This window comes from Somniosus microcephalus, chromosome 3, assembly GCF_052327205.1.
Source record: "Somniosus microcephalus isolate GS21.2 chromosome 3, FLI_Smic_1.0, whole genome shotgun sequence".
NCBI classification, from domain to species: domain Eukaryota; kingdom Metazoa; phylum Chordata; class Chondrichthyes; order Squaliformes; family Somniosidae; genus Somniosus; species Somniosus microcephalus.
This window is the reverse complement of record NC_140989.1, coordinates 7272158-7292485: the sequence shown is the minus strand read 5'-3', so window position 1 is coordinate 7292485 and position 20328 is coordinate 7272158. Positions and strand designations below refer to the sequence as shown.

The 20328-nt window shown below is 53.0% G+C and overlaps 1 pseudogene; it reads left to right on the top strand.

The window, feature by feature from the left end:
* LOC147120818 (tripartite motif-containing protein 16-like protein) overlaps nucleotides 1–20328 on the top strand; it is a 56810-nt pseudogene that overhangs the window by 28838 nt on the left and 7644 nt on the right.

The window sequence follows — 20328 nt, the reverse complement described above, 5'->3', positions numbered from 1 at the left end:
GAGTTAGCGTGTAGGTCCAGCAAGCAATTGGGAAGGCAAATGACACGTTGGCCTTTAAACAGTCCAAAGATGTGCGGGTTAGGTTGATTGGCTATGATAAATTGACCCTTAGTGTTCGGGGGATTAAATACGTGGGGTTACGGGGATCGGGTGGGATATGTGTCGGTGCAGGCTCGATGGGCCGAAATGGCCTCTATCTGCACTGAGGGTTTCTGTGATTTCTGTGATTGTAAGGGGGTTGGAGTATAAGAGTGAGGAAGTCTTGCTCCAATTGTACAGGGCCTTGGTGAGACCACACCTGGAGTACTGGGCACAGTTCTGGTCTCCTTATCTAAGGAAGGATATACTTGCCTTGGAGGCGGTGCAACGAAGGTTCACTAGATTGATTCCTGGGGTGAGAGGGCTGTCCTGTGATGAGAGATTGTGTAGAATGGGCCGATACTCTCTGGAGTTTAGAAGAATGAGAGGTGATAATGGAACATATAAGATTCTGAAGGGATTGACAGGGTAGATGCTGAGAGATTGTTTCCCCTCACTGGAGAGTCTAGAACGAGGGGCCATAGTCTCAGGATAAGGGGTCGTCCTTTTAAGACTGAGATAAGGTGGAAATGTGGCACATCACACAATGTCCATTCCTTCTCTCCATATAGCTGCTGAGAAGCAAACTCTCTCCAGGCCCAGACCCCTCCAGGAGAATCACACAGAGCCACACACCAGGCACGAACCCCTGCACTGTGAGTATTCTGTATCTAACCCGTGCTGTACCTGCCCTGGGAGTGTTTGATGGGACAGTGTAGAGGGAGCTTTACTCTGTATCTAACCCGTGCTGTACCTGCCCTGGGAGTGTTTGATGGGAGAGTGTAGAGGGAGCTTTACTCTGTATCTAACCCGTGCTGTACCTGCCCTGGGAGTGTTTGATGGGAGAGTGTAGAGGGAGCTTTATTCTGTATCTATCCCGTGCTGTACCTGCCCTGGGAGTGTTTGATGGGACAGTGTGGAGGGAGCTTTACTCGGTATCTAACTCGTGCTGTACCTGCCCTGGGAGTGTTTGATGGGACAGTGTAGAGGGAGCTTTACTCTGTATCTAACGCGTGCTGTACCTGCCCTGGGAGTGTTTGATGGGAGAGTGTAGAGGGAGCTTTACTCTGTATCTATCCCGTGCTGTACCTGCCCTGGGAGTGTTTGATGGGACAGTGTAGAGGGAGCTTTACTCTGTATCTAACTCGTGCTGTACCTGCCCTGGGAGTGTTTGATGGGACAGTGTAGAGGGAGCTTTACTCTGTATCTAACGCGTGCTGTACCTGCCCTGGGAGTGTTTGATGGGAGAGTGTAGAGGGAGCTTTACTCTGTATCTATCCCGTGCTGTACCTGCCCTGGGAGTGTTTGATGGGACAGTGCAGAGGGAGATTTACTCTGTATCTAACCCGTGCTGTACCTGCCCTGGGAGTGTTTGATGGGAGAGTGTAGAGGGAGCTTTACTCTGTATCTAACCTGTGCTGTACCTGCCCTGGGAGTGTTTGATGGGACAGTGTAGAGGGAGCTTTACTCTGTATCTAACCCGTGCTGTACCTGCCCTGGGAGAGTTTGATGGGACAGTGTAGAGGGAGCTTTACTCTGTATCTAACCCGTGCTGTACCTGCCCTGGGAGTGTTTGATGGGACAGTGTAGAGGGAGCTTTACTCTGTATCTAACCTGTGGTGTACCTGCCCTGGGAATGTTTGATGGGACAGTGTAGAGGGAGCTTTATTCTGTATCTAACCCGTGGTGTACCTGCCCTGGGAGTGTTTGATGAGACAGTGTAGAGGGAGCTTTGCTCTGTATCTATCCCGTGCTGTACCTGCCCTGGGAGTGTTTGATGAGACAGTGTAGAGGGAGCTTTACTCTGTATCTATCCCGTGCTGTACCTGCCCTGGGAGTGTTTGATGGGACAGTGTAGAGGGAGCTTTGCTCTGTATCTAACCCGTGCTGTACCTGCCCTGGGAGTGTTTGATGAGACAGTGTAGAGGGAGCTTTACTCTGTATCTATCCCGTGCTGTACCTGTTAGAAACTTGTCCCCCTGGATATAGAATGATAGAATGGTTACAGCACCTCAGCTAGTCCCACTCCTCCCGCCCTTTCCCCGTAGCCCTGCAAATGTTTGTCCTTAAGGTAGTTCCCCAATTCCCTTTTGAAAGCAGTGATTGAATCTGCCTCCACCACCCTCAGGCAGTGCATTCCAGATCCTCACCACTCGCTGAGTAAAGAAGTTTTTCCTCAAGTCGCCTTTGGTTCTTTTGCCAATCACCTTAAATCTGTGTCCTCTGGTTCTCGACCCTTCCACCAATGGGAACAGTTTCTCTCTATCTACTCTGTCCAGACCCCTCATGATTTTGAACACCTCGATCAAATCTCCTCTCAATCTTCTCTGCTCCAAGGAGAACAACCCCAGCTTCTCCAGTCTATCCATGTAACTGAAGTCCCTCATCCCTGGGATCATTCTAGTAAATATTTCCTGCACCCTCTCCAAGGCAGCCAATATGCGCACAGCGAGATGTTAGGATCTGGAATGCACCACCTGAAATGATGTTGGAGGCAGATTCAATCATGGCTTTCAAAAGGCAATTGGAGAAGTACCTGCGTGAATATTTCCTGCTTCGCTGAACATCTCCAAGTTGATCGCGGAAAGGAAGACTTGCATTTATATAGCACCTTTCACCACCTCAGGACGTCCCAAAGCACTTCACAGCCAATGAAGTAATGTTTGAAGTGTAGTCACTGTCATAATGTAGGAAACGTGGCAACCAATATGCGCACAGCAAGCTCCCATGAACAGCAATGAGATAAATGACCAGATAATCAGTTTTAGGGATGTTGATTGAGGGATAAATATTGGCCTCAGGACACCAGAGAGAACTCCCCTGCTCTTCTTCCAAATACAGCTGTGGGATCATTTACATCCACCTGAGAGAGCAGACGGGGCCTCGGTTTAACATCTCACCTGAAAGACGTCATCTCTGACAATGCAGCGCTCCCTCAGTACTGCCCCTCCAACAGTGCAGCGCTCCCTCAGTACTGCCCCTCCAACAGTGCAGCGCTCCCTCAGTACTGCCCCTCCAACAGTGCAGCACTCCCTCAGTACTGCCCCTCCGACAGTGCAGCACTCCCTCAGTACTGCCCCTCCGACAGTGCAGCACTCCCTCAGTACTGCCCCTCCGACACTGCAGCGCTTCCTCAGTACTGCCCCTCCGACAGTGCAGCGCTCCCTCAGTACTGCCCCTCTGACAGTGCAGCACTCCCTCAATACAGCCCCTCCGACAGTGCGGCGCTCCCTCAGCACTGACCCTCCGACAGTGCAGCGCTCCCTCAGTGCTGCTCCTCCAAAAGTGCGGCACTCCCTCAGTACTGCCCCTCCGACAGTGCAGCACTCCCTCAGCACTGACCCTCCGACAGTGCAGCACTCTCTCAGCGATGACCCTCCGACAGTGCAGCACTCCCTCAGCACTGACCCTCTGACAGTGCAGCGCTCCCTCAGTATTGCCCCTCCGTCAGTGCAGCACTCCCTCAGTACTGACCCTCCGACAGTGCAGCGCTCCCTCAGTATTGCCCCTCCGACAGTGCAGCACTCCCTCAGTACTGACCCTCCGACAGTGCAGCGCTCCCTCAGTACTGTCCCTCCGACAGTGCAGAGCTCCCTCAGTACTGCCCCTCTGACAGTGCGGCGCTCACTCAGTACTGCCTCTCCGACAGTGCGGCGCTCCCTCAGTACTGACCCTCTGACAGTGCAGCGCTCCCTCAGTACTGCCTCTCCGACAATGCAGCACTCCCTCAGTGCTGCCTCTCCGACAGTGCAGCGCTCCCTCAATACTGCCGCTCCGACAGTGCAGCACTCCCTCAGTACTGACCCTCTGATAGTGCGGTGCTCCCTCAGTACTGCCCCTCCAACAGTGCAGCACTCCCTCAGTAGTGCCCCTCCGACAGTGTGGTGCTCCCTCAGTACTGCCCCTCCGACAGTGCGGTGCTCCCTCAGTACTGCCCCTCCGACAGTGCGGTGCTCCGTCAGTACCGCCCCTCCGACAGTGCGGTGCTCCCTCAGTACTGCCCCTCCGACAGTGCGGTGCTCCCTCAGTGCTGCCTCTCCGACAGTGCAGCACTCCCGCAGTACTGCCCCTCCGACAGTGCGGTGCTCCCTCAGTACCGCCCCTCTGACAGTGCGGTGCTCCCTCAGTACTGCCCCTCCGACAGTGCGGTGCTCCCTCAGTACTGCCCCTCCGACAGTGCGGTGCTCCCTCAGTACTGCCCCTCTGACAGTGCAGTGCTCCCTCAGTACCGCCCCTCTGACAGTGCGGTGCTCCCTCAGTATTGCACAGGGAGTGCCAGCCTGGATTATGTGCTCAAGTCTCTGGAGTGGGGCTCGAACCCACGGCCATTTGACTCCGGGGTGAGACTGCTGCCCACTGAGCCGCGGCTGACACTTTAACCGCTGCCAACTGGTAAAGATTCTGACAAGCAGGAGGCGGCCATTCTGGACTCAAGCAGAAAGCACTTGTGGTGAATTGCTCTGTTCCCCGGGGCTGAGGCACTTTTCCTCTCTGGGCTACAGACTTGATAATTCCCCATGATTCAGGTGTAGAGTGCATTTATTAATAATCGCACAGAGGGACGGGGCCCCTCCCCACGAGAGCACCTTGCACACTCGGCATATCTCTTCAGTTTAAGGTGGAAATGCTGCACATCGCGCAATGTCCATTCCTTCTCTCTGCTTCTCTTCATACAGCTGCTGAGACACCAACCTTCTCCAGGCCCAGACCCCCGCTGGACAGTCACAAGGAGCCACGCACCAGGGAGGAACTCCTGCACTGTGAGTACTCTCCATCTAACCCGTGCTGTACCTGCCCTGAGAGTGTTTGATGGGACAGTGTAGAGGGAGCTTTACTCTGTATCTAACCCGTGCTGTACCTGCCCTGAGAGTGTTTGATGGGACAGTGTAGAGGGAGCTTTACTCTCCATCTAACCCGTGCTGTACCTGCCCTGAGAGTGTTTGATGGGACAGTGTAGAGGGAGCTTTACTCTCCATCTAACCCGTGCTGTACCTGCCCTGAGAGTGTTTGATGGGACAGTGCAGAGGGAGCTTTACTCTCCATCTAACCCGTGCTGTACCTGCCCTGGGAGTGTTTGATGGGACAGTGTAGAGGGAGCTTTACTCTCCATCTAACCCGTGCTGTACCTGCCCTGAGAGTGTTTGATGGGACAGTGTAGAGGGAGCTTTACTCTGTATCTAACCCGTGCTGTACCTGCCCTGAGAGTGTTTGATGGGACAGTGTAGAGGGAGCTTTACTCTCCATCTAACCCGTGCTGTACTTGCCCTGAGAGTGTTTGATGGGACAGTGTAGAGGGAGCTTTACTCTGTATCTAACCCGTGCTGTACCTGCCCTGGGAGTGTTTGATGGGACAGTGTAGAGGGAGCTTTACTCTGTATCTACCCCGTGCTGTACCTGCCCTGGGAGTGTTTGATGGGACAGTGTAGAGGGAGCTTTACTCTGTATCTAACCCGTGCTGTACCTGCCCTGAGAGTGTTTGATGGGACAGTGTAGAGGGAGCTTTACTCTCCATCTAACCCGTGCTGTACCTGCCCTGAGAGTGTTTGATGGGACAGTGTAGAGGGAGCTTTACTCTGTATCTAACCCGTGCTGTACATGCCCTGGGAGTGTTTGATGGGACAGTGTAGAGGGAGCTTTACTCTGTATCTAACCCGCGCTGTACATGCCCTGGGAGTGTTTGATGGGTCAGTGTGGAGGGAGCTTGTGGTAAACCACTTTTATCGTTCACTATCGTTACACTATGGTTATCACTGTTTATATCGTTACACTATGGTTATCACTGTTTACACTGTTGTATCACTACACAAGGTCACCTCTTGCCACGCTGTTATACCTGGGCTGACCACAGCTGACTCCGCCCATGGCTCCGCCTGCTTGCCCAGGTATAAAGGTGGTCGACTGGCTGGTATTCCTCCTTGTTGGATCCGATCACCCGCGAGGGTGGGCTCTGTTATTTAGCCAATAAAAACCTATAGTTACTAACTTAACTCGTCGCTTTTCATGAACTGAATTGATAGGTATATCAATTTTATTGGCTAAATTTTGAAATGTCTACAACGGAGCAGCCAAACGACCAGTCAGACGTACAGCCCCAGCCAAACGGCCATCTACAACAGCCCCAGCAGCCGGCCTGGCTACGAGCCCTCCGGCCGCCGTACCTGGATCTAAACCCACAGGCTGCGAATTCAGCCCTCGACTTCGAACACTGGCTGAGCTGCTTCGAAGCCTACCTGGGAGAATCCGGCGTGCCTCTGGCATCCAAACTAAGAGTTCTGACCGCTCAGGTGAGCCCTAAAGTATTTGCACTCATCCGGGACATTGCCACATACGAGGACGCCCTCAACCTGCTAAAAGAACAGTATCGGAGCCCTGTAAACTCAATGTACGCCAGGCATCTCCTAAGATCCCGCTCGCAACAGCCAGGAGAGTCGGTTGATGATTTCTTACGGGCGCTGCAAATACTCGGCAGGGACTGTGACTTTAAAGCCGTAACAGCTGCAGAACATACAGATGGAAACATCCGAGATGCCTTCGTGAAAGGCCTTCGGTCAGACTACTCACGGCAAAGACTGCTGGAATCAAAGGACCTCGACCTGAAAACAGCTGCTATCCTCGCTCGCTCCTTGGAAGTGGCCCATCGGGACCTCGAGGCGTACTCCAGGTACTGTGCTGCGCGACCCTGGGACTCGGGCCCGACCCCGGCCGCAATACCCCTCGCACCGCCGCCTCTGGGACCTACCACAGCGTCGGTGTCCCGGAACCGATCGGGACCGCCACCCCCGGTACCGGCTGCGACATCGGAGCCCCGCGATCGGGCCGCCGGCTGCTTCTTCTGTGGCCAGGCGAAACACCCGAGGGCGCGCTGCCCTGCAAGAAACGCAACCTGCTCTGACTGCCACAAGAAAGGCCACTTCGCGAAGGCCTGCAGGGGAGGCGCCGCCATTTTGTTCACCACACTCGACCGCCACCTTGTCTCCAGACCTGACCACCGCCTCACCCGCAGACTACAGCAGCTCGCTCAGCCATACACTAGCCTCCGTCACACTTGACCAAGCTCGCCCGCATCACCTGTCCAAGTCCATGATGGACATCAAAGTAAACGGCCACGCCACGACCTGCCTGTTCGACAGCGGAAGCACGGAGAGTTTCATCCATCCAGACACGGTGAGCCACTACTCCCTCACTGTCCGGCCAACGCGCAACCGGATCTCGATGGCGTCGAGGTCCCATTCTACAGACATCAGCGGCTACTGTGTTGTGACCCTGTTGGTTAGGGGCACGGAGTATAAAAATTTTAAACTTCTCGTCCTGCCCCAGCTCTGCGCTGCCGTCCTACTAGGGCTGGATTTCCAATCCCACCTTCAAAGTGTCACTTTGGCATACGGTGGACCCCTCCCCCCACTCACAGTCTACAACCAGCAGCTTTTAAACCGCCCACCGCGTACCACCTGCGGCCTATCCACCCTCAAGGTCCCGCTCCCCTCCCTGTTCGCTAACCTCACCCGCGACTGTAAACCCGTCGCTACCAAGAGCAGGCGGTACAGCGCCGGGGACAGAGCTTTTATTAGCTCCGAGGTGCAGCGACTCCTGAAGGAGGGCATCATCGAGAGAAGCAACAGCCCCTGGCGTGCCCAGGTCGTAGTCGTTAAGACCGGCGATAAACACCGCCTGGTTATCGACTACAGCCAAACCATAAACCGGTACACCCAGCTGGACGCATACCCCCTTCCCCGCATATCTGATATGGTCAATCAGATTGCACAGTACCGGGTATTCTCTACCATCGACCTTAAGTCGGCCTACCACCAACTCCCTATCCGCCCTGAGGACCGCCAGTATACCGCCTTCGAGGCGAATGGCCACCTCTACCACTTCCTTAGGGTTCCCTTCGGCGTCACCAACGGGGTTTCGGTCTTCCAAAGGGAGATGGACCGGATGGTTGACCAGAACGGGCTGCATGCCACGTTCCCTTATCTAGCTAACGTCACCATCTGCGGCCGCGACCGGCAGGACCATGATGTTAATCTGGAGAGATTCCTCCGTACGGCCCAACGGCTGAACCTCACCTACAATAAGGAGAAATGTGTGTTTAACACCTCGCGCCTTGCCATCCTCGGCTGCGTAGTAGAGAACGGAGTCATCGGCCCCGACCCTGAAAGAATGCACCCCCTCATGGAGCTTCCCCTCCCCCACTGTCCAAAGGCGCTGAAGAGAACCCTGGGGCTCTTCGCCTACTATGCCCAATGGGTGCCCAATTATGCGGACAAAGCCAGACCCCTCATGAAGTCCACCTCCTTCCCCCTGACGGCAGAAGCATGCGCAGCCTTCTCCCTCATAAAGGGAGACATTGCTAAGGCCACAATGCACGCGGTGGATGAGTCTATCCCTTTCCAAGTGGAGAGCAATGCATCCGACTTCGCCCTAGCTGCAACCCTTAACCAGGCGGGGAGACCTGTGGCCTTCTTCTCAAGGACCCTCCAGGGCCCTGCGATCCGACACTCTTCGGTCGAGAAGGAGGCCCAGGCGATCGTGGAGGCAGTACGACGCTGGAGGCATTACCTGGCAGGCAAACGATTTACCCTCCTCACCGACCAGCGCTCGGTCGCTTTTATGTTTAATAACAAGCTGAGGGGCAAAATCAAGAACGACAAGATCTTGAGGTGGAGAATCGAGCTTTCCACCTACGATTATGATATCTTGTACCGGCCTGGTAAACTGAACGAACCCCCAGATGCTCTATCATGAAGTACATGCGCCAACGCGCAAATTGATAGACTGCAGACCCTCCACAACGACCTCTGCCTGCCCAATTCCATCGAGGAGGTCAGGACCATGACCAGGAACTGCCAAACCTGTGCCGAATGCAAACCGCATTTCTTTAGGCCGGACAGAGCAAGCCTGATCAAGGCCACCCGCCCCTTCGAGCGCTTGAGCATCGATTTTAAGGGGCCCCTCCCGTCCTCTGACCGTAATGTGTACTTCCTCAACATTATTGATGAGTACTCCCGTTTCCCCTTTGCCTTCCCCTGCCCAGACATGACCAGTACCACGGTCATCAAATGCCTGAACGACCTCTTCGCCTTGTTCGGGTTCCCGAACTATATACATAGCGACCGGGGCTCATCCTTCATGAGCGAGGAACTTCGCCAGTTCCTACTAGCGAGAGGTATTGCTGCAAGCAGGACCACCAGCTACAACCCCCGAGGGAACGGCCAGGTGGAAAGAGAGAACGCGACTGTCTGGAAGGCCGTTCTCTTAGCCTTAAAGTCTAAGGGCCTCCCAACCTCTCGCTGGCAGGAAGTCCTCCCAGCAGCGCTGCATTCCATCCGGTCACTGCTTTGCACTGCCATTAACGCCACCCCCCATGAACAAATGTTTGTTTTCCCCAGGAAGTCAACTACGGGAACCTCGCTACCAACATGGCTGACTTCTCCGGGGCCCGTCTTGCTGCGAAAGCACGTGAGGGCCCATAAAATGGACCCCCTGGTAGAGAGGGTGGACCTCCTGCACGCCAACCACCAGTACGCCTATGTGGCATACCCAGACGGGCGGGAGGACACAGTCTCCTTACGAGACCTCGCACCCTCGGGCACCCCTGAGACACCACCGTTACCCCCCACCACCCCCCCAAATCCAGCCCAGGTAGACGGCATGCCGGAACCCCACGAGCCTTCGCCGACCACGCAGACACCAGCATTAACATCGGATACTGCACCACCGCCGCCGCTGCTGCGCCGATCAGAAAGGGTTACGAGGCCTCTGGACAGACTGACATACCCGAACTGGTAGTACACTTCACCCCACCGGACTCAAATTTAAACAAGGGGTGAATGTGGTAAACCACTTTTATCGTTCACTATCGTTACACTATGGTTATCACTGTTTATATCGTTACACTATGGTTATCACTGTTTACACTGTTGTATCACTACACAAGGTCACCTCTTGCCACGCTGTTATACCTGGGCTGACCACAGCTGACTCCGCCCATGGCTCCGCCTGCTTGCCCAGGTATAAAGGTGGTCAACTGGCAGGTATTCCTCCTTGTTGGATCCGATCACCCGCGAGGGTGGGCTCTGTTATTTAGCCAAAAAAAACCTATAGTTACTAACTTAACTCGTCCCTTTTCATGAACTGAATTGATAGGTATATCAGAGCTTTACTCTGTATCTAACCCGTGCTGTACCTGCCCTGGGAGTGTTTGATGGGACAGTGTAGAGGGAGCTTTACTCTGTATCTAACCCCGTGCTGTACCTGCCCTCGGAGTGTTAGGTGGGACAGTGTAGAGGGAGCTTTACTCTGTATCTAACCCCGTGCTGTACCTGCCCTGGGAGTGTTTGATGGGACAGTGTAGAGGGAGCTTTACTCTGTATCTAACCCGTGGTGTACCTGCCCTGGGAGTGTTTGATGGGACAGTGTAGAGGGAGCTTTACCCTGTATCTAACCCGTGCTGTACTTGCCCTGGGAGTGTTTGATGGGACAGTGTAGAGGGAGCTTTACTCTGTATCTAACCCGCGCTGTACCTGCCCTGGGAGTGTTTGATGGGGCAGTGTAGAGGGAGCTTTACTCTGTATCTAACCCGTGCTGTACTTGCCCTGGGAGTGTTTGATGGGGCAGTGTAGAGGGAGCTTTACTCTGTATCAAACCCTGTGCTGTACCTGCCCTGGGAGTGTTTGATGGGACAGTGTAGAGGGAGCTTTACTCTGTATCTAACCCGTGCTGTACCTGCCCTGGGAGTGTTTGATGGGACAGTGTAGAGGGAGCTTTACTCTGTATCTAACCCATGCTGTACCTGCCCTGGGAGTGTTTGATGGGACAGTGTAGAGGGAGCTTTACTCTGTATCTAACCCGTGCTGTACTTGCCCTGGGAGTGTTTGATGGGACAGTGTAGAGGGAGCTTTACTCTGTATCTAACCCGTGCTGTACCTGCCCTGGGAGTGTTTAATGGGACAGTGTAGACGAAGCTTTACTCTGTATCGAACCCATGCTGTACCTGCCCTGGGAGTGTTTGATGGGACAGTGTAGAGGGAGCTTTACTCTGTATCTAACCCCGTGCTGTATCTGTCCTGGGAGTGTTTGACGGGACAGTGTAGAGAGAGCTTTACTCTGTATCTAACCCGTGCTGTACCAGCCCTGGGAGTGTTTGATGGGACAGTGTAGAGGGAGCTTTACTCTGTATCTAACCCGTGCTGTACCTGCCCTGGGAGTGTTTGATGGGGACAGTGTAGAGGGAGCTTTGCTCTGTATCTAACCCCGTGCTGTATCTGCCCTGGGAGTGTTTGACGGGACAGTGTAGAGGGAGCTTTACTCTGTATCTAACCCCGTGCTGTACCTGCCCTGGGAGTGTTTGATGGGACAGTGTAGAGGGAGCTTTACTCTGTATCTAACCCGTGGTGTACCTGCCCTGGGAGTGTTTGATGGGACAGTGCAGAGGGAGCTTTACCCTGTATCTAACCCGTGCTGCACTTGCCCTGGGAGTGTTTGATGGGACAGTGTAGAGGGAGCTTTACTCTGTATCTAACCCGTGCTGTACCTGCCCTGGGAGTGTTTGATGGGGCAGTGTAGAGGGAGCTTTACTCTGTATCTAACCCGTGCTGTACCTGCCCTGGGAGTGTTTAATGGGACAGTGTAGAGGAAGCTTTACTCTGTATCGAACCCATGCTGTACCTGCCCTGGGAGTGTTTGATGGGACAGTGTAGAGGGAGCTTTACTCTGTATCTAACCCCGTGCTGTATCTGCCCTGGGAATGTTTGACGGGACAGTGTAGAGGGAGCTTTACTCTGTATCTAACCCCGTGCTGTACCTGCCCTGGGAGTGTTTGATGAGACAGTGCAGAGGGAGCTTTACTCTGTATCTAACCTGTGCTGTACTTGCCCTGGGTGTGTTTGATGGGACAGTGTAGAGGGAGCTTTACTCTGTATCTAACCCGTGCTGTACCTGCCCTGGGAGTGTTTGATGGGAGAGTGTAGAGGGAGCTTTACTCTGTATCTAACCCGTGCTGTACCTGCCCTGGGAGTGTTTAATGGGACAGTGTAGAGGGAGCTTTACTCTGTATCTAACCCGTGCTGTACCTGCCCTGGGAGTGTTTGATGGGACAGTGTAGAGGGAGCGTTACTCTGTATCTAACCCATGCTGTACCTGCCCTGGGAGTGTTTGATGGGACAGTATAGAAGGAGCTTTACTCTGTATCTAACCCGTGCTGTACCTGCCCTGGGAGTGTTTGATGGGACAGTGTAGAGGGAGCTTTACTCTGTACCTAACCCGTGCTGTACCAGCCCTGGGAGTGTTTGATGGGACAGTGTAGAGGGAGCTTTACTCTGTATCTAACCCGTGCTGTACCTGCCCTGGGAGTGTTTGATGGGGCAGTGTAGAGGGAGCATTACTCTGTATCTAACCCCGTGCTGTACCTGCCCTGGGAGTGTTTGATGGGGCAGTGTAGAGGGAGCTTTACTCTCCATCTAACCCGTGCTGTATCTGCCCTGGGAGTGTTTGATGGGACAGTGTGGAGGGAGCTTTACACTGTATCTAACCCCGTGCTGTACCTGCCCTGAGAGTGTTTGATGGGACAGTGTAGAGGGAGCTTTTCTCTGTATCTAACCCACGCTGTACCTGCCCTGGGAGTGTTTGATGGGGCAGTGTACAGGGAGCTTTACTCTCCATCTAACCCGTGCTGTACCTGCCCTGGGAGTTTTTGATGGGACAGTGTAGAGGGAGCTTTACTCTGTATCTAACCCGTGCTGTACCTGCACGGGGAGTGTTTGATGGGACAGTGTAGAGGGAGCTTCACTCTGTATCTAACCTGTGCTGTTCCTGCCCTGGGAGTATTTGATGGGACAGTGTAGAGACAGCTTTACTCTGTATCTAACCCGTGCTATACCTGCCCTGATAGTGTTTGATGGGGACACTGTAGAGGGAGCTTTACACTGTATCTAACCCGTGCTGTACCTGTCCTGGCAGTGTTTGATGGGACAGTGTACTGGGAGCTTTAATCTGTATCTAACCCGTGCTGTACCTGCCCTGGGAGTGTTTGATGGGGACAGTGTAGAGGGAGCTTTACTCTGTATCTAAGCCATGCTGTCCCTGCCCTGGGAGTGTTTGATGGGGACAGTGTAGAGGGAGCTTTACTCTGTATCTAACCCGTGCTGTACCTGCCTTGAGAGTGTTTGATGGGGACAGTGTAGAGGGAGCTTTACTCTGTATCTAACCCGATCTGGACCTGCCCTGGGAGTGTTTGATCGGACAGTGTAGAGGGAGCTTTACTCTATCTAACCCGTGCTGTACCAGCCCTGAGAGCGTTTGATGGGGACAGTGTAGAGGGAGCTTTACTCTGTATCTAACCCGTGCTGTACCTGCCCTGGGAGTGTTTGATGGGACAGTGTAGAGGGAGCTTTGCACTGTATCTGACCCGTGCTGTACCTGCCCTGGGAGTGTTTGATGGGACAGTGTAGAGGGAGCTTTACTCTGTATCTAAGCCATGCTGTCCCTGCCCTGGGAGTGTTTGATGGGACAGTGTAGAGGGAGCTTTACTCTGTATCTAACCCATACTGTACCTGCCCTGGGAGTGTTTGAACAGACAGTGTAGAGGGAGCTTTACTCTGTATCTAACCCGTGCTGTAACTGCCCTGGGAGTGTTTGATGGGATAGTGCAGAGGGAGCTTTACACTGCATCTAACCCCGTGCTGTACCTGCCCTGGGAGTGTTTGATGGGACAGTGTAGAGGGAGCTTTACTATGTATCTAACCCGTGCTGTAACTGCTCTGGAAGTGTTTGATGGTACAATGTAGAGAGAGCTTTACTCTGTATCTAACCCGTGCTGTACCTGCCCTGAGAGTGTTTGATGGGGACAGTGTAGAGGGAGCTTTACTCTGTATCTAACCCGTGCTGTACCTGCCCTGGGAGTGTTTGATGGAACAGTGTAGAGGGAGCTTTACACTGTATCTAACCCGTGCTGTACCTGCACTGGGAGTGTTTGATGGGACAGTGTAGAGGGAGCTTTACTCTGTATCTAACCCGTGCTGTACCTGCCCTGGGAGTGTTTGATGGGACAGTGTAAAGGGAGCTTTACTCTGTATCTAACCCTGTGCTGTACCTGCCCTGAGAGTGTTTGATGGGACAGTGTAGAGGGAGCTTTACTCTGTATCTAACCCGTGCTGTACCTGCCCTGAGAGTGTATGATGGGACAGTGTAAAGGGAGCTTTACTCTGTATCTAACCCGTGCTGTACCTGCCCTGGGAGTGTTTGATGGGACAGTGTAGAGGGAGCTTTACTCTGTATCTAACCCGTGCTGTACCTGCCCTGAGAGTGTTTGATGGGACAGTGTAGAGGGAGCTTTACTCTGTATCTAACCCGTGCTGTACCTGCCCTGGGAGTGTTTGATGGGACAGTGTAGAGGGAGCTTTACTCTGTATCTAACCTGTGCTGTACCTGCCCTGAGAGTGTTTGATGGGACAGTGTAAAGGGAGCTTTACTCTGCATCTAACCAGTGCTGTACCTGCCCTGGGAGTGTTTGATGGGACAGTGTAGAGGGAGATTTACTCTGTATCTAACCCGTGCTGTACCTGCCCTGGGAGTGTTTGATGGGACAGTGCAGAGGGAGCTTTACTCTGTATCTAACCCGTGCTGTACCTGCCCTGGGAGTGTTTGATGGGACAGTGTAGAGGGAGCTTTACTCTGTAACTAACCCATGCTGTACCTGCTCTGGGAGTGTTTGATGGGACAGTGTAGAGGGAGCTTTACTCTGTATCTAACCCGTGCTGTACCTGCCCTGGGAGTGTTTGATGGGACAGTGTAAAGGGAGCTTTACTCTGTATCTAACCCGTGCTGTACCTGCCCTGAGAGTGTATGATGGGACAGTGTAGAGGGAGCTTTACTCTTTGTGGTGAACCACTGTTTGTTATTGTTGTTGTTGTTGTTGTTGTTGCACACTGTTGTGCCTATGCATGCCTCAGCTGACTCCGCCCCTGGCTCCACCCACATGCCCGGGTATAAAGCTGACTGCTCTGCAGCCCCCTGCCCTTTTGGATACCAGGCAACCACGAGAGGCATGCTCTGTTCTTTGCTAATAAAAGCCTATTAATTAACTCTCTGTCTTTTATGAGGAATTGATAACGCATCAATTTTATTAGCAAAACAAAATGTCGGTCCAAATGCTGAACAGCAGGAGCTGCATCAACCGATGGCGCCAAACGCTGAGCAGCAGGCGCTGCTGCGAGCCCTCAGACCAACATGCCTGGACCTAGACCCCCAAGAAGCGGGTTCGGCTACCAAATTCGCACAATGGCTGCGTTGCTTCGAGGCTTACCTGGAAGCCTCAACTGTGACCCTAGACGAAAGCAAGCTGAAAATCCTGGCCTCAAAGGTGAGCCACCAAGTTTATACACTAATCCAGGACGCGACGACCTACGCGGCGGCTATCGATCTGCTTAAAGGGCAGTACGCACGCCCGGTAAATACGGTCTATGCCAGGCACCTCGTAAGATCCCGCAGACAGCAGCCCGGGGAATCGGTGGAGGCTTTCCTACGGGCACTACGGATACTCGGCCGAGGCTGCGATTGCAAAGAAGTATCAGCCGCAGCACACACGGAGGGACTGATCCGAGATGCTTTCGTTGTGGGTCTAAGGTCCGACTACTCCCGGCAGAGACTGTTGGAGAAGGGAGAAATAGACCTGAAAAAGGCAGTCATAGAGTCATAGAGTTTTACAGCACAGAAAGAGGCCCTTCGGCCCATCGTGTCTGCGCCGCCCATCCATCCCTGTCCAGTCTAATCCCATTTTCCAGCATTTGGTCCATAGCCTTGTATGCAATGGCATTTCAAGTGCTCATCCAAATGCTTCTTGAATGTTGTGAGGGTTCCTGCCTCTACCACCCTTTCAGGCAGTGAGTTCCACATTCCAACCACCCTCTGGGTGAAAAAGTTCCTCCTCAAATCCCCTCTAAATCTCCTGCCCCTTACCCTGAATCTATGCCCCCTTGTTATTGACCCCCCTACTAAGGGGAAAAGTTCCTCTTTATCTACCCTATCTATGCCCCTCATCATTTTGTACACCTCAATCAGGTCCCCCCTCAGCCTTCTTTGCTCCAAGGAAAACAACCCCAGCCTGTCCAGCCTCTCTTCATAGCTGAGGCGTTCCATCCCAGGTAACATCCTGGTGAATCTTCTCTGCACCCTCTCCAAAGCAATCACATCCTTCCTATAGTGAGGCAACCAGAACTGCACACAGTGCTCCAGCTGTGGCCTCACCAGTGTTTTGTACAGCGCCATCATAACCTCCCTGCTCTTATATTCTATGCCTCGGCTAATGAAGGCAAGTATCCCATATGCCTTTTTAACCACCTTATCCACCTGTTCCGCTGCCTTCAGGGATCTATGTACATGTACACCAAGGTCCCTCTGACCCTCTGTACTTCCTAGGGTCCTACCACTCATTGTGTATTCCCTTGCCTTATTTGTCCGTCCAAAATGCATCACCTCGCACTTTTCAGGGTTAAATTCCATTTGCCACTTTTCCGCCCATCTGACCAACCCGTTTATATCGTCCTGTAGCCTGAGGCTTTCCTGCTCACAATTTACCACCCCACCAATTTTCGTGTCATCTGCGAACTTACTGATCATACCTTTTACATTCTCATCCAAATCATTTATGTAGATCACAAACAACAAGGGACCCAGCACCGATCCCTGAGGTACCCCACTGGACACAGGCTTCCAGTCACAAAAGCAACCTTCGACCATCACCCTCTGCCTCCTGCCACTCAGCCAGTTTAGGATCCAACGCGCCAAGGCACCCTGGATCCCATGGGCTCTTACCTTCTTGACCAGTCTCCTATGCAGGACTTTGTCAAAAGCTTTACTGAAGTCCATGTAAACCACATCCACAGCATTTCCCTCATCCACCCCCCTAGTCACCCCCTCGAAAAATTCAATCAGATTTGTCAGACATGATTTACCCTTGACAAAGCCATACTGACTATCCCCGATTAATCCTTGCCTCTCCAAGTGGAGACTAATTTTGTCCCTCAGAATTTTTTCCAATAATTTCCCTACCACAGATGTTAGGCTCACTGGCCTGTAATTCCCTGGTTTATCCCTGCTACCCTTCTTGAATAATGGTACTACGTTAGCTGTTCTCCAGTCCTCTGGTACATCCCCTGTGGCCAGAGAGGTTCTGAAAATTTGTGTCAGAGCCCCTGCAATCTCCTCCTTTGCCTCCCACAGCAGCCTGGGATACATCTCGTCCAGGCCTGGGGATTTATCCAATTTTTGGCCTGCTAAAACCGCTAGCACCTCCTCCCTCTCGATGCTAATATGTTCAAGTATGTCACAGCCCCCTTGCCCGATTTCTATGTCTGCATCGTCTTTCTCCATAGTGAACACAGATGCAAAAAATTCATTTAAAACCCCGCCTACATCATCTGGCTCTACACACAGATTGCCACTTTGGTCCCTAATGGGCCCTACCCTTTCCCTGGTTATCCTCTTGCCCTTAATATACTTATAAAACATCTTAGGATTTTCCTTTATTTTGCTCGCCAGTGTTATTTCATGGCCCCTCCTCGCCCTCCTAATTTCTTTTTTAAGTATGCCCCTGCATTTTTTATACTCCTCTAGGGCTTCTTCCGTCTTTAGTCTTTTGTAACTGCCAAAAGCCCCCCTTTTATTTCTAATGCATTTTTGTATATCCCTTGTCATCCAAGGTTCCCTTTGCTTGTTGGTCCCACCCTTGACCTTTACAGGAACATGTTGGCGTTGTACTCTCTCTATTTCCCTTCTGAAAGTCTCCCACTGTTTTGATGCGGATTTTCCTATAAGTAGCTGCTCCCAGTCCAATTTGGCCAGATCCTGCCTTATCATATTAAAATCGGCCTTCCCCCAATTTAGAACCCTTATTTCCGGGCCATATTTGTCTTTTTCCATGACCACCTTAAATCTCACCGAATTGTGGTCACTGTCGCCAAAATGCTCTCCTACTGACACTTCCACCACTTGCCCGGCTACATTCCCCAGAATTAGGTCCAGTACCGCCCCCTCTCTTGTAGGACTTTCTACATGTTGGCTCAAAAAGCTCTCCTGGATGCACTTTAAGAATTCTGCACCCTCTAAGCCTTTCACACTCTGACTATCCCAATTTATATTGGGGAAGTTGAAATCCCCCACTATTATTACCCTATTATTTTCGCACTTTTCTGAGATTTGCCTACATATCTGTTCCTCTATCTCCCCCTGACTGTTTGGGGGCCTATAGTACACTCCCAGCAAAGTGCTTGCCCCCTTTTTGTTTTTAAGTTCTACCCATATGGCCTCTCGCGCTCTCGCTCGACGCGGCCCACATTAATATGGACGCTTTCTCCTCTAACCGCTCCGCACCGTGGACGCCGCAACCTTGGGTCATGGGACCGCCACCTCCAACTGCTGCAGCGATGTCCAAGGCACAGAAATGTTATTTTTGTGGCCAGGGAAAACACCCCAGGGCACGCTGCCCGGCGAAAAACGCTACCTGCTCCGGCTGCGGGAAGAAAGGACACTATGTCAGCGCCTGCAAAGGTAAAACCGCTAACGCCAGCAGCGCCGCGTGCGAACCGTGAGGGCAGCCATCTTGTCCGCCATCTTGGGCTCCCCCAGCCGCGTGGGGATCGGGATCATGGGCGCCGCCATTTTGTCCGCCATCTTGAACGCCTCCAACTTCAATCACGGGGGACCCGGACTCAACCACCGCCTCATCTGACGTCCACATCGACTCGCTTGACCATACGCTGGCCTCCGTGACGCTGGACCAATCTCTCCCTCATCAACTGTCCAGGTCCATGATGGACATTACGGTAAACGGCCACGCCACTACCTGCCTTTTTGACAGCGGGAGCACGGAGAACTTTATCCACCCCGACACGGTGCGCAGTTACTCTCTCCCGGTCCTGCCGACGTGCCATCGGATCTCTATGGCTTCCAAAGCCCAGTCAGCGGACGTCGGTGGCTACTGTGTAGTGACCCTTTCAGTACAGGGCACAGAATACAAAAATTTTAAACTTCTGGTCCTGCCCCATCTCTGCGCTGCCGTTCTACTGGGGTTGGATTTTCAGTGCCACCTTAAAAGTGTCACATTAGCGTACGACGGACCCCTCCCCCCACTCACAGTCTGCAGCCAGCAGCTTTTAAATCGCCCGCCGCGCACCATTTGCAGCCTCTCCACCCTTAAAGTCCCCCCCCCCTCCTTGTTCGCTAACCTCACCCGCGACTGTAAGCCCATCGCTACCAAAAGCAGGCGTTACAGTGCCGGGGATAGGAGCTTCATTAAATCCGAGGTAGCAAGACTCCTGAAGGAAGGGATTATTGAAAGAAGCACCAGCCCATGGCGAGCACAAGTGGTGGTGGTGAAGACTGGCGAAAAACAGCGCCTAGTTATCGACTACAGCCAGACGATCAATCGCTACACCCAGTTGGTTGCATACCCACTCCCCCGCATATCTGACATGGTCAATCAGATAGCACAATACCGGGTGTTCTCGACGATTGATCTGAAGTCGGCATACCACCAGCTCCCCATCAGGGCTGAGGACCGCCAGTACACAGCTTTTGAAGCTGACGGTCGTCTCTACCACTTCCTCAGAGTTCCCTTCGGCGTCACCAACCGGGTTTCAGTCTTCCAACGGGAGATGGACCGGATGGTTGACCAGAACGCGCTCCAGGCCACTTTCCCCTATCTAGACAACATCACCATCTGCGACCACGACCAGCAGGACCATGATGTTAACCTAGAGAAATTCCTCCGTACGGCCCAGCGGCTGAATCTAACATACAACAAGGACAAATGTATGTTTCGTACCACGCGCCTTGCCATTCTTGGCTGCGTAGTGGAGAACGGAGTCTTCGGCCCCGACCCCGACAGCATGCGCCCCCTTAGGGAGCTCCCCCACTGCCAAAAAGCACTGAAGAGATGCCTAGGGTTTTTCTCGTACTATGCTCAGTGGGTGCCCAACTATGCGGACAAAGCCAGACCCCTCATCAAGTCCGCCTCCTTCCCCCTGACAGCAGAGGCCTGTGCAGCCTTCACTCTCATAAAAAGAGATATTGCGAAGGCCACAATGCACGCAGTGGATGAGTCCATCCCTTTCCAAGTGGAGAGCGACGCATCCGACTTTGCCCTAGCTGCAACCCTTAACCAGGCGGGGAGACCCGTGGCCTTTTTCTCAAGGACCCTCCAGGGCCCCGAGATTCGACACTCCTCTGTCGAAAAGGAGGCCCAGGCCATTGTGG